At 47.0% G+C, this 14,042-nt stretch overlaps 1 pseudogene; it reads left to right on the plus strand.

The window, feature by feature from the left end:
* The first annotated feature begins 295 nt into the window (after nucleotides 1–295).
* LOC120844598 lies at nucleotides 296–2,980 on the plus strand (annotated as a pseudogene).
* The last annotated feature ends 11,062 nt before the right edge of the window (nucleotides 2,981–14,042 follow it).

A 14,042-nucleotide genomic window follows, 5' to 3' on the forward strand; every position in this document is an offset into this window, starting at 1 on the left:
TCCTGACGGGATTACAAATAAAATGTTCAGGAATTTGGATGATACCTCGATAGGTTACCTAACGGAGTACATGCAAGAATGCTGGGACAAAGGCGAGCTGCCGCAGCAATGGAAAACGGCAAAAGTCACCTTAATACCCAAGCCGGGCAAGCCTCCGCAGCTCGGGAATCTCAGGCCCATATCGCTTACCTCGTGCATAGGAAAGCTAATGGAGCACGTCATCCAGACGAGATTAATCGAATACCTGGAAAAGCAGGACCTCTTGCCGCACACAATGATCGGGTTCCGCCCTCATCTGTGCACGCAGGATATCATGCTTCAGATTAAACACGACGTTGTCGACTCGCGGTCTAAGGATGCGAAGGTGATCCTAGGGCTAGACCTGACGAAAGCCTTCGACAACGTAAAGCACGAGTCGGTACTTACCGGACTTAGCAATCTAAATGTGGGCACTAAAACTTTCAATTACGTGCGAAACTTCCTTTCCGGCAGGACGGCCTGCGTAAAATTCCAATCTATCGAATCTTCCATTCTTGAGCTGGGCAGCAGGGGCACGCCCCAGGGCTCGGTGTTGTCCCCCCTCCTCTTTAACGTGGCCATGTGCGCGCTCCCCGGGCAGTTGGAACGCATCGAGGGGCTACAATTCAGCCTCTACGCAGATGACATTACCTTATGGGTCAACCAAGGTAGTGACTCGGAAATTGTACAAAGGCTCCAGGCGGCGACCGACACAATCGTGACGTACGCGGCCGAGCGAGGATTGGCTTGTTCGCCACGAAAATCGGAACTATTCGTCTACAACCCTAAGCATCTCCGGTGTAAGGCACCGTCGGATATTCTAATTCAGGTAGCGGGAGCAGAGGTCCCAAAAGTAGAACAGATACGAATTCTCGGCCTAGTTCTCCAGTCTCACGGCCACAACGGAGAGACTCTAAAGCGACTGGAGAGCCACGTGATGCAGACACTGAGCCTCATCAGGCGGGTTGCGAGCAAAGGGCGAGGATTAAAAGAAAAGAATTTAATGAGGCTGGTACAAGTTTTCATATTCAGCAGAGTTAGCTAATCTACGCCTTATCTCGACTTAAAGTCGGCAGAAAAGATGAAAATTGACGGATTAATACGTAGATGCGTCAAGCGCGCGCTGGGCCTGCCCACGTGCACATCCACGGAGCGCCTTTTGGCGCTCGGGATGCACAACACGTGGGTGGAACTGGCGGGAGCGGCGCGCACATCTTAGATTGAGAGATTGTGCGCCACAAAAACGGGCAGGACTATCCTGGCTAAAGTAGGAATCAATCCGCACACCGGCCCAATCCAGAAGGCAGAAATTAAGGAGGGAATAAGAAGCTGGCTAACCATCCCCCCTTTACCTAAGAATACGCATCCCGAGCATAATAAGATCAGGAGAGAGAAGAGAGCAGAGGCCATTAGTCTCCAGTATAGGGAGCTGCCCTCGGAGCAGGTAGCGTATGTGGACGCCGCTTGTGGCCGCGACGGACGAGCGGTAGCCGCGGTAGTCGATGGCCGCGGAAATGCCGTTACGGCAGTCTCCTTAAAGGGGCACTGACACCCCAAAGGTCGTATTTATTTTTATTGTCTAAAACGATGCAAGTTGTAGTCATAGACACGCAAAAAAAACCGCATCGCGAAAAAAAATTTTCCCGCTTGCGCGCGCGCCTTTTTATTTTTGGCGTTTGATTTTCCCGCCTCTCGCCTCCTCGCTTCTTTTGATCGGTGACGTCAAAAATCATGAAATTGAGAAGCTTTGTAGGCGACATCTCTATAACATTTAATTACGGCAGTCTTAAAACATGTTTTTTAACGCAATTGCGAACGCACTACGGCCCTTCTTTTTGAAATACCAAAAATCGGGAGTTCGTTGTGGTGCCGTCTCCTGGATTTGTATCCTCCAACGGAAAACAGGCGACACCGCTCAAAACCGGTCCGCCGCAACGCCGGCGCTAGCCGGCGCTCGCTCCTATCCCCCTCGCTTTGGGTCGCCATGGCAACAGCAGGGAGTGGTGACAGGAAAGTGGACTCTCAGGTCTCCTCAATTTTTGACGTCAAGGCACCGGCGCCGATCGCGCGGGAACTTCGAATTCGGCACTTGGAAATTGTTTTTTTACTTCACGAATACTGAATTCCCAAATCTCAAATTTTGAGGGTAATGTCCCGGCATCGTTTTCAATCGTTTCGAATAATAAAAAAAAATATGATTTTGATGTGTCAGTGCCCCTTTAAGGACGCGCTCTGCTGCAGTGGCGGAGGAAGTTGCGGTAGCATTGGCTTGCGTCGGCACGGAAGCAAATTTCATCATAAGCGACAGTAAAACTGCCATCCAAAATTTTAGTGCAGGCAGAATCTCGCCTGCGGCAACGAAGATTCTCGATCAGCGACAAATTGCGAGGAGAATTACGTTGATCTGGACACCGGCACATGCCTCCGTCCCCGGCAACGAGGCGGCTCACGAGCTAGCTCGAGGTTTATACCACCGGGCTGGTGAGGACCCCCTCTGGCAAGGGAGTGGTGAACGCATGGTAAAATATGGGGAAATTACTCAACATTACAGATTGGAACGTGGGCTGGTGCCCCCACCAGACCCGTCATTAAATAATACGCAGGCAGTCGCGTGGCGACGACTCCAAACATACACGTACCCACACCCAATCCTGGTGAACCATATGTTCCCGGATATAAGATCAGACGAGTGTACACACTGCGGGTTGAGAGGGTCCCTCGACCATTTAATCTGGGTATGCTCAAATGGGAGGGCGCTAAATATCGCTTTTAAAGAATCCTGGGAGACCCTGCTGCGCAGTTCGGACCCTGAGCTCCAGCTCCGCCTCGTCCGACTGGCTGAAGAGGCCGCCGGGACACAAGACCTCCTGGCCAGCATCTAAAGCGGTGCCTCCTGCCTCCCCGGCCTGGTGCCGAGGGGGGAGGGAGAATGCCAATTCTGTCGGACAATAAATGTTCTTTCCTCCTCCTCCTACGTTCCATTTATTTTCAACAGTTTACCAGATGATATCTATGCTGTGGACTCTTTAAAAAAATTTAAAGAATCACTTCAAGGTATTAGGGAGAAGTTGTGACTGCATGTTTCTGTGTGCATATGTTGGCATGACCATCATCACTTACATTGTTCTGCATCTGTAGTTGAATTTGAGTTTTGAACTTCTTGTTTGTGGGGACTCTTTCAAGCATGAATTGTAGGGTGCTGTCCCACAAGCCGCTTCTGGCTTTGACAGGCCCGTGTATCTGCCTTGTTAAATGCGCGTTCCAATAAAAATGTATTATTATTATTATTATTATCACTATTATAATTATAATTATAATAATAATAATGTTCATTTCACATTGGAAAAAGAGAAGACAGAGTGCTCGGCCCACGAAAGCAGATGTTTGCTTGGGTGTGAAAAGCAGAAATTCCTTAGTACACAAACTTAACATCTGGATTCGCGGTGATTGAAACATAATTCTGCATTTAATGCATCAGTGGCAAGCCAAATTACAGAGGCACGTACTTTTTTTAGCATTAAAACTACTAGTTTTGTTTTGTTTATTGGCTCTCGAGGGAACGAGCCTACAAAAGCATGTTACTTTATTTTTTGCTCCTTTTCAGGAACTATCACATGCCAAGAAGTACAAAGCCTTTAGTTGTTCTGTCACACAGTAAATCACTTTAAATTATAATGTTAGTGAAATTGAGAAATATCAAGCACATTATTATAAAATAGGATATTGACTGTAAGGTTCTTGTTATACGCATTTGTATTGCATGTCATCGGTGCTTTTATTTTCGTAATGTCACAGATACAGGTGAAGGTAATTAATATATTGCATCAAAAGAAACAAGCATACTTCTGTTATACGAAGGAAATTAATTCCCGAAGTTGTTACTTTTTTTTTTTTTCTGAAGTGCTCTGTTTTGTTTTTACCGATTCGCTGATGCCCTCTGTTTTCAGGGAACAATATGATACTTTCAGCTCACATGCCCTATATTTAGGCGCCTACATAAATTAATGTTACGTTCACTACATTCAGGAGTTTCCTTTTCTGGCTATAATTAGTCTACAATTAGCTTAAACTCTATACCACTATGATGTTTTATTCATTGTCCCCTTATAGATATTAAGGTCCATAATAAGAATGATAAATTTATTCGCTAACAAAGCATTTATACATTTGACTCAGTTTCACAAAAGCACTTGCGCGCGTGTGCTTGAGTGCACAGTCCAGCATAAATTTAACAAACCGAAAGTATCGACCTCGTACAAAACTAAATGTATACTCTTTATAACAGTCCGAGTTATGTAGTACTCCCAATAAAGTAGAATGAAAACAAGCATAAATTTTATGCTAGTAAGCATTAAACAAGATTATCTATTTTTACGAAGTATTCATTCACATAGATTTCGCAAAACCACGAAGGACACGAAACAGTCAACATTTGCCCTTAAAAGCATGCGAATACAAAGCAGGCGCGAAGCAAACAGCAAGAAAGTAACTTCAGGCGTGCAGTTCCGTGTTCCGAAAGCCGTTTGGTAACGTCACCGTGTCAACGATAGTTTGGAGCTTCACACTAGGCTTCCGATCAGACCTCGCTACGAGCGCTTATTCCTGATTTTGTTCCATACAGCTCAGGAAGAATGGATGATAACCTCTGGCCCGAGCTTGGATTAAACTTCATCGGAAACACGAAGTGTTCGGGAGGCGACTGGTTCTTGCACTGAGATTCGGCACCCGCTCCTGCGCGTCCAGCTTTGGCGAGTGTTGCCGCATTCACTTTGGCAGATGGTTTTCGGAAAATGTTGTCGGCTGTTGGACGCTTCAAATGATGTGCTCGCACATACGTCTATTGACGAAACGAATCGTTGCCGTGGTACCGTGTTAATAGCAGGCGATCTTTATTGTGCGAAAAAAGAAGGCGGAGCAGCGAGATCAGGGGCGTTCTTGTGCACTCTTGTCGTGATCTTTCATGGGTGGAACGTGAGAAAAGTGGTCAAGATAAAGGCTTAACACAGATGGTTGAGTTTTTACCGAACCTAATATTTTGACGAGCCTGACACAAAAAGCGTGTTTTAACTCAAACATTGGAATACGTTATTTTTCATGGACTGTTGAGTCTTAATCTTCTATGGGCAGAGTATACGTTTGTTTAAAATTCGTTTTTGCTAGTGTGCGTTGCAGACACCAGTTAGAATATTTTGATTCTACTAAAGAACATGGATAAAAGTTTATATGAAACATTGTTTAGCACCCGCTCGATTAAGACTGGATGAAAGTGCTCTAAATGCCCGAGAGTGTTGTTTCTTCATAATTGAGTTGAGTATGAATTCTATAAACAAAACACGCTCATGCGATAAATAAAAAACAATATTCAGGCTAATAACTAACATATTTTATAGCCATTAGTAGCTCTAGGCTGTGGTATGATTTCTGGATAATATCCTGAGAACATGTTTAATGGGTTCCGGATTTTTTATATGAAAGTTTGAAATGTCTTCTGCAAACCTGCGAGCACTTCATCTCAGCATTTAAAAAAACAAGTTACAATTATATTTTTTCAGGATTGTCCGATATCATAAACGTAATGATAATATTCGCGGCGTACTTAACTGCTAAAGTATTATATATATATATTCAAAAGAAGACAATAGTCGGTGACAGCTAAAGGCAATTCGGCAGAGACACGTGTAGGAATGCGAAATTATTTTTACAAGTGGGGCGCCACGTCTTCTTATTGCACACAGTACTGCAGTGGACATCACTTTCCCTCAGTGCGCAGGCGCGGCGAACCTTGCCGACCTCACGACGGCTTCCGTTCCGAAGCCTTGCGTTGCTGTACATTTCTTTGTGTATTATCTCTGAAGCGCATTTGCTTTGACCTTCAGCGCACCGCCGGCTTCGTTGACGAGTCATCTGAGTTGTCGTGCTTTTCTTTGTGTTTTAGTTCCCAGGCGCGTCCGCTTTGACCTCGACGGGCCGTGCCGGCTTCCCCGACGAAGCATCTGATATGACGCGTCGCAACCAATTTAGGTGCCGTTTTTCGTGGTTACAGGTTTTTAAATGCCGTTTTTTGGCGGTTGCAGACGCCGCTGGCTCTGCTTCTAGTGACAGTTAATACTTTCGCATTAAACCGCGAAGCGTATCGAGTTCCGATCATCCAATGCGCCGAGAAAGGGAGGAAGAGACGGATACGAGAGCACGCGAGGACGTCAAAACGCCGAGCTTTGACTGGAATGACTAGTGGGTAGACCTAACGCTCTCTGCCATTGTCTCCACTGCACTCTCCGGACGATTTCGAATGCGATAGCCAAACGTCAGACGCCGACGTTCCGCGTTCTAAAGCGCTCGACGAGCGCAGTGGAGGCAAAGCATAGGGGTAGAAAGCTTTTACAGACGACATGACGCCACCTGAGGTCAAGCCGGGGGAAGATTTTTGGTTTGGAGGGCACGCTTAGCAACAATGATAAAAACCAAAAGACGCCACTGGACGGAAAGGACAGCTGATCTGGCGCCGGCAGCTTTTTCTGTGCTGTTTTGGTCATCTTTAGGGGAGTTCCACCTCTACATCCGGTTTCACTTGGGGTTTTCTCGTCTGGCTGGCTTGAGCCGGTTATGTGGTGTCCTCTTTTTCCTGCCTCCATAAAAGCCAGTGACTGCCTTTGTCTCCACGACACTCGTCAAACGCGTTAGAATACAAAATATAAACGCCGGACGCCGCCGTTTCGAGTTCTAGCGCGTTCGACGATTGCAGCGGAGACAAAGGCAGATAGCTAGCTTCAGGTCTACCCCCTAATCATTCGAATCAGAGCTCGGCTTTCTCAAGTCCCTCTAGTCTCCTTCTCTTCCTCACTTTCCCGGCGCATATGAACGCCTAAGAACGAATGCCGAAGCAAGGAGTGTGAACATAATGAGCCACTCCCGGCGTTTCTTCGATTCTCGGTAACCACAACCTAAACTTAAGCTTGAGCATTTGGAAACAAAAAGCAAATGATTGAGATTGAAGATTATAAATAGCAGGTATCTAGCTCCTCATCAGGGTTGCAAAATTTAATTACACACGAAGCAACAACCGGAAGAAAGAACACTAAATGTTTGGGGGGCGGATATTAAGATGAAAGTATGTTTAAATAGCGTCAAACTATAAACCTGTATAGTATCATCGTCATGCACAAACAGGCTCGGCATCTCGAATGTCCGCGTCAACGCAAGGGTTGGTTACGTGCCGAAATCCAGGAACACAGCATCACGCCTACTCCGCACTATTCAGGGATCATCATAAGTTTGAGTTGAAGAGGGCTTCCCACTCGGGGCTGCGCCATCTTGCCACGAGCGGCCAATAAGACTTGATTAAGCGAGTGAACTTTCCCATTCCGCCTACATATCACTCTTAAAAGAAATATGAAATGCACTAACTTAATACACCAGAAAAATAGCAAAAAAAAAATTAAGCGTCGTTAAAAAAAAGTTGATTGATTGGATAAGAATCAGTATCACTAATCTCTTTTATACTAGGCTGGATCGCGAATCGGAAGCCCAATAGCACAATCACCGACGGCCATTGCTTGGCACCAGCCAATGCCTGCAAATCTGTGGGAGAATCACAAAAAAGTAGGAATATCGATGCTTGTAGCCGGTGCTCGACTGCGAGTATTTAATTGTGATTTACCATCATCATATTCGGTGTTTTGAGGCAAAACATGTATTCGTCAAGAGTTCTAACATCGAATAAACAAATCCCATGTGCCGGAGTACCATCGACTGTGCCGGCTCTGCTTGATATGCTTAATTGTGATATGCTCAACAAATAAACGGCACACCTTGAGTATTATTAGCGGCGAGATGTTTTAGTGGAGCCCTCCTGTGGTTCCCTCTCGTGACGAACAGCAAGTTCGATGGTGTTCATAATTAGGATAGCGGAAGCTTGCGATCATTGCGCTCTGATAACAACACTGCCAACACCGACAAAATTGAATTTTTTACATTCCTCTTATTCCCATCGACGAGAAATCCTTTGCTGACGTCATAGCCACCGTCCAGCCAATCATGGCAGGCCGACCACAGCGACGCTTTCGATAGCTCACATCGCCAATAGCGTCACAGAAGCGCTCTGTGATATGCGCCACTTTGAATCCGCGCGTGCCACGCGCGTGCCACGCGCGTTCCACGAGCTGAGCGCGTGCCGGTGCGGCGATCGCTACGACGGCAACAGACACTCCAGACGATGACGTTCGCTTTGTTTGGACAGTGACTCCTCTTTATCACAACCTACGACCCCCTTGACGCTCAGTGAGGCGTTGGGCTTCTTTGAACCAACAAGGAAACCGCAACAAACAGACGAAACAAGGTGGGGAGAGCCTAAAGGCAGGGCTGCAAACAAGTCGAACGCAATCTCCAGCAATCTGCACAAGCATACTGTAGAGTAGACCAAAAAGAGACTCGAGGACCGCTAAAAAAATATGGTATACACCAGAGGCCATTAAGACCCAGAGGATCTAAGGCCTAAGCACGAACTCACTTCGAGCCTGCCCGCTCCAAAGGGAATGAGCCGCAATATCATCACCAGCTGGGAGCCGCGCGCACTGTTTGCCGGCTGCCGTCGTATTGTGGCCGTCAATGCATGCCTTCGCAGGCATTATAAAGCTTATATAGGAGGCTCTGCTTCTATCTCCAGTTGTGTGTACTTTTCAGATAGTGATTCATGGCAACGGTTAAAAAGAAGTCACCCCCCAAAGGCAAAAAATGACCGCCCGATGGAAAGGAAGACGCACGTGTACTGCTGCGCCAAAGAATGCTATAACACCGAAGACGCCCCAACTGTGAAGGGCTGTTTATACTCCAAGATCAACGAACGCAACACACGCCGCCGCAGACCGACGTTCGTCTGCCACTACGCCGCGCCGAGAAGCACCCGAAGGATGGTGTTTACAGTCCAGCGTAGACCAACGCTGGTCCAGCGCCCCCGACGAACTGCCCCACTTTGCGCATGCGCGTCTCTGTGGGAACCGCATCGTCTCTACGGGTTATCTGGATGGATGGATGAATCCGGCTGAGCCCTTTGGATCGGGCGGTAGCTCACCCCAACTAGCCATTTTGTTTTACCATTTAAGTTTAGAATATTTAAATGTGACAACTATATTTACTCCGCACTAAAAAGAAAGTGAGGCTATTCGCGACTCTAGCAAAACGGACGCCGCCAAGCGGGAAAACCGGGAACCAGCCGGTCCAGGTCGCTCCGCGCCCCTCCGCGTCTCTGGTGGCTTTCGCGGAGACGTGTTGTCGGCGCGGTGGCGAACGAAGTAATTTGACGAAGGTCCGAATATTTCTTAAGTTTGCCTGAGTGATCATTAGTGTGCTGAAACCTCAGTAGATTGTTTTCTTCTATTACGTGTTTGAAAGCCCGTTTACTCCACAGCACACGGTCGCGTGCTTTCGATTTCTTGGATGGGGAGGAATCACGGAAAACTTTTTGAGTTCTTGTCTGTCTCGAATCACATTCAAAGTGACGACTGCTTGGTAACTGATACTGGAGGGAACATCAGTGCTGCAGTCAAGTGAATGGGAAGGTTCGATAGCTGCTTTTCTTGAGTTTGGTTGTGTTCGGTTGGCTTCAAGTTTGAGCCACCCACGCCGGTCGGTGCGTTGGCTATTCGTCTTGGCTGCTTTTCGCCGAAAAAGCCTCTGGACCACACTGAAGGAGTTGGGCTGATTTCGCAATTACTTTATTCAGGAAAACTTGCTCACTGCAAATGATGAATGACGGAAATTATCTGTTTTCAAAAGGTGGGAGACAAGTCTCGCAACGTTAGATGCTGTCACGGCATTTTGACCTATCGCGCCTCCAATATGTATATTACGAGGACGTCGAAGCCAAGAGCAATATTCATCTACATTGGTCAGGTTGACCGGCCACAAAAAAATACTAATTTTCTCCGTTCAATGCAGAGAGGTTCTGCGCGGATCTTCAATGAAGATTCTCTTCAGTTTGTCCCCGCGCTGCCGGCTATAGAACCATTTGGCTAAGTTTAAGTAGTATGTCTCCGTCTGTCAAATATACTTTTATTCAGCAGCTCACCTAATAGCCAGTCAACTAAGCTCATATTTCAACCCGAAGGATATACTAATATCGCTTTAGTGGGACCCCCCCATCGTACGTAATATAATACATAACCCGCTTGTCAAAATGACTTCTCGATTACTACTAAAACCTGAATTGAAATACGAGTATCAGCTGCTTAGTGGGGCGCCGGCGGGTTAACATGGTCCTTGGCTCAAAGAAGCGGTTGCTTAATTTTCGTAATTTTCCTGCAGCCTGTGTTGTTGGCCGAGCAGACGACTGAAGCTGTTTCGTAAACGCGGATACGCACAAAAGCTCGATTTCGCGGACAGATAAGTCGCATGGTCGAGGCATGCGAGTTAGCTGAAAAGTTACTCTCTGTGGAACAATTCTATAGTCATCGCCGCTTTCCTTAGATGATCAAAACTGATTAGTATATTACCGTCTCTCCGGAGCCCATAGTTTCGGTTTTGAAGGAAATCTCCGAAACAAAAGTTTGACACAAAAAGCACAAAAAAAAAAAAAAAACACCGGCAAAACAAAACTATGCTTTGCAAGTGTATCTGCACCGGCTACACTTAACCGTCTTAGTTCAAATACCTATAAAATTGAGCATTAAACAAAAGAAAATCTGTTAAATTCAACGCGCCACCTGTTCAGGCGGCCCGGCCGAGCCGCCGCGACCTGGACTCAGCCGCCATGTTTGTTTGGTGGGGGCACCCCCTATAGGTCGCTGGAGTCGCGAATACAACCCTCTTGCCGTTAGTTAGTAAGAAAATACCGAATTTTTTCTCGCTTTCTGTCGCCATTTACTTAATCTTTGCTTAGTAGTCTCGAGTATCTTGAATTCCACTTTTCCTTCGCTGTCTCTAAAACCCAACGACTTTTTAAGTCTATGTTGTCTTCGGTAGGCATAGGGTGAAGCTCTTTACAGTAGAGCATCAAGTGCTCAGCCGTCTCTTCCTCCTCTCCACAAGCAGCGCACGCTGTGCACTGCTTGTGGAGAGGAGGAAAGTAGTTTGCATGGGCGGTGGTTTGCGCCACCTAACCTAGAGGAAATCGGTCAGTGTGGTTTGTCCTCGTGTTTTCATGTCACGCTTCAAAACAACCCATTCCGGATAGCAGCTAGCAGTTGAAAAAGAAGCAAATCATGGTAATAACGAGTGCAAACCAGCATTTATTTTATCCTAAATGTCACACAAATGTCAACAAATAAACCAAAACGAAAAAAAAAATAAAAATGATATCGCGTCCGTCGAACTTAGCTGCTTCGTGGATTCGCCGGAATCGTGCCAAGCGACCCCGGCTATTTCGCCGGAGTCGCTTCCACAGAGACCACTTTCTGACAGATAGCCGGTGTGTTATCATCATAGTAGTCTTTCACACCGAAGAGAGCGGACGATGCCTAAATTACGCAATGTCCGCGTACGAAATTGTAACGCACTTTGCAAAGCCTATACAAACAATACAGGATTCAGTCCAAATGTCATCGCGTACCGCTACTATCGTTTACAAGCTGAGACAGCCCAATTGAAAATTTCTGGCCGCCTAAATAGTTCAGAGGTTTCAATAAGCCCGCCGGTTCCGTACATTCGACGACGCTTTTTCGATTGGGAACGACTGCCGGGGAGTGCAACTAGCACGTGATTATAACTAGTACACACAATAGGTCATCCTTAATTCTAATTAACCCTACCTTTGCCACGTCATCAAGCTTCCAGCTTTTGCCGGCACCCCAACACCACGACCCACCTCCACAGGCTCGTTAGGTCGCTAGGCCTATCGAGAATCGAGGGTAGCGCATCCTCAGAGCGGTCCACGTCCACGCAAACACTCGCTCAGTCAAGCGCACGAACGTTTAATACGCACACCAACATGGGAGCAAGACAACAGCACACGACACAGGGCAAGAACGACAGGTTCAGATATCAGAAATGAGCATCTCGCACACCGCCAACCGGATTTCCGAATGAGGCATTCGCGCGAGGCTTCTGGAATAGCCTCCGTCGGCGCTGTCGTCGTCCAATGTCGAACGCAGAGCACGTCCAAGTCCGTCATAAGCTACGCTGCCGCGGCTCGAACTGCTCAGCGCGGCGCCGCGTTCAAGTTGACGTTGGAGTATAGGCACAACGTTCGCAGACAGCTTGAGCGAGCGTGAACGAGCGCGTGCGCTCGCTGACGTTACGACGGAGCATAAACAGCCCTTGAGCCTGTTCCGTTCTCCTTCCCAACATTGGGACGAGGAAGGCGGCAAGGGTTGATGCGGGCAGCGTGCTCTCAGTCGCCGAGGGCGCCGTAGCGACAGTTGCTCGCGCTGTCAATAATTTCCTGCGACAGAAGATTCAGCTGCATAAGAGAAGTTGATCATACCTCCTCGTCTTGAGGCAATTAATCATCAACGGTCACCCAAAGACGTTTTCCGTTTCCTTTCTTTGTCACTCACCTGGGTTCAGTACCTGGTATGCGGAACGAAAAAATAATAAGACGTTTCAACCCGGAATGTGTGAAAAAAATATAGTTGAGGTAAAACAAGAGTATGTGACAATCACGGATTTTTCGTTAACACATTCAAGGTGCTTGGAGAAATCAAAACAAGGTTTTAACGCATACCAGAAGTGACGGCATTTAAGATGGCTGCGCCCTTGTAGAAAAAGTGCATAGGTGGTACTCACTGCACGCCATATTTGAGCCGACTGCCCACAGCGCATGCTCTGGATGAGTTCTATTTGTGGTGTCCCAGAGAAGAGAACCTTGATGGTGTGCAATGTTTGCGTGTTGAAAATCACTGTAGAAGCTTGCCGCCAACACGTGCTCAGCAGCAGCGAGCTCAACTACATATTGTCAGCTGCTTTTAATTTTCCACTCACCTGGATCGTTATGTTGCACACATGAAACAACTGGATCATATTAATCTAGATGTTTAAACCCTTAGAATGAGAAGGAAAGTTGAAGATATCTGCCACTTTGTGCTGTTTCTTCTGATATATCATTAAGTTTCTTTCCCAGTCCCAGGGTTGAAACATCATAGTTGTACACGTGTTTTCCTCGTTGGGAGTGACACCTCGCCGAAACCTGAGTCCCGTATGTTTCGCACTTCGCATATACGTGCTTGCTTTGTACAAGCGTTTGCCGCTTTCTTAAATCTTGCTCTCAAAAATAAGAGTGAGTCCCATTAAGCGATCTAAAACCGCAAAATTACACAATCGGAGGCATCCCGTAGCGTGCAAGACTGCCACCGCTACTCCGGCGAGACTACCAATCGTTTCATATCGTTGCTAACAGAGGGCGCTGGCTGTCGTTCGACTCTGGCGCCCCCTAAGCACCTGCTCCAAGCAAATGCGCCCGTTCCGTACGGGCGGGGGGCATGAGTGCGTCCGCAAGACACCGCCATATAACGCTGGCTGCGCAATCCACGCGATAGGACCATAAAAGTGGCGCTATTTAGTACGTACGAGCCACGTTCGTACAAAAGCGTCTGCCAGCATCTCTTAATTCGTGCTAATGGAAAGTACAAAAAAAATTAAAAAGGAAAAAATTATGCCGCTCTCGGCCTAAACATCCCATCAACCATTCCTTTTAGCTTTATTATTTGTATTGCTTTCTTTCATAACCTTCGTGAGCAAATATATGTTTCACTTTACGTTATAGCTAAGCCGAAGTTATACAAGCAAAAGCGTGTTCCCGGTGAACGATGCTCGCACTGCACGAGCGCGCGTTTTTGGCAGGGACATTGAAAACAACTGAAAACTTTGATTTGGCTCTCGTAGCCTCTGCTACGCTGGCACTCATAATGAAATGATGTATGCACCAATAATCTGAGGGAGAGGAGGAGACGACAGCGCGCGAAGATATCAAAATGCCGAGCTCAGCTTGGAATGATTAGTGCATGGACATCAAGCTAGGTGCCTTTTCCTCCACTGCACATCTAGAACGCGTTCGGCGAGTGCAGTGGAGACAATGGCAGCAAGCTTGAGGAAGA

The sequence above is a fragment of the Ixodes scapularis genome, unplaced genomic scaffold (assembly GCF_016920785.2).
Source record: "Ixodes scapularis isolate PalLabHiFi unplaced genomic scaffold, ASM1692078v2 PGA_scaffold3__209_contigs__length_174095766, whole genome shotgun sequence".
NCBI lineage: Eukaryota > Metazoa > Arthropoda > Arachnida > Ixodida > Ixodidae > Ixodes > Ixodes scapularis.